Below are 639 nucleotides of genomic sequence, written 5' to 3'. Positions count from 1 at the left end.
ATTTAATTTAAGCAGAACRAACACACGTGCCAATGAACTGAGTCTCATCACATCCCTATGAAGTATGTAACACATTTCAATTTTTCGAAGGGAAAACACCCTCAGACCGTTGCTCTGCCACCCAGGGAGTAAGCCTAGATGGAAACTAACATGACTTCCTATCAGATCAGACCCTCCCCAGCACTCAGGGCTCCTGCCGCCCTGCCCCGTAAGCTTGCTTACTGCACAAGCTGTTTTTGAGCAATGGCCCCTTGCTGAAGGTTTAGTAGGGGAAGAACTAGTCCACTTTTTAATTCCCCGTTCCTCTGTCTCCTCGTCTGCAAAACCGGGCAGTGCCACCTCCTTCCCTCGCTCCAGCATGCAGCTGACGCCGCACAGTCCGTGGCGGTGCTCCCCACGCGGGGAGACCGCAGGGTCCCCGGCTCCCGGCGCACCCGGCCGCGCTCCTCCGGGCAGCCCGCGGGGGTCGGCGGGGGCGGCTCCAGCGCTGACAGAGCGTGATCCCCCCGAGCAAGTGCGCCCTGCCCGCTCCCCCCCCCACCACAGCCTCCAGTTACATCTCTGGCAGGAGACCACAATTCTCGGCTTCGCCTTCCAGGGTTATTTTTGGCCGGGGCCGCCGCATGCTGATGGCAGAGG

Source organism: Apteryx rowi, unplaced genomic scaffold (genome assembly GCF_003343035.1).
Source record: "Apteryx rowi isolate R43461 unplaced genomic scaffold, aptRow1 scaffold_163, whole genome shotgun sequence".
In the NCBI taxonomy this organism is placed as follows: Eukaryota; Metazoa; Chordata; class Aves; order Apterygiformes; family Apterygidae; genus Apteryx; species Apteryx rowi.
This window is presented reverse-complemented; position numbering follows the sequence as displayed.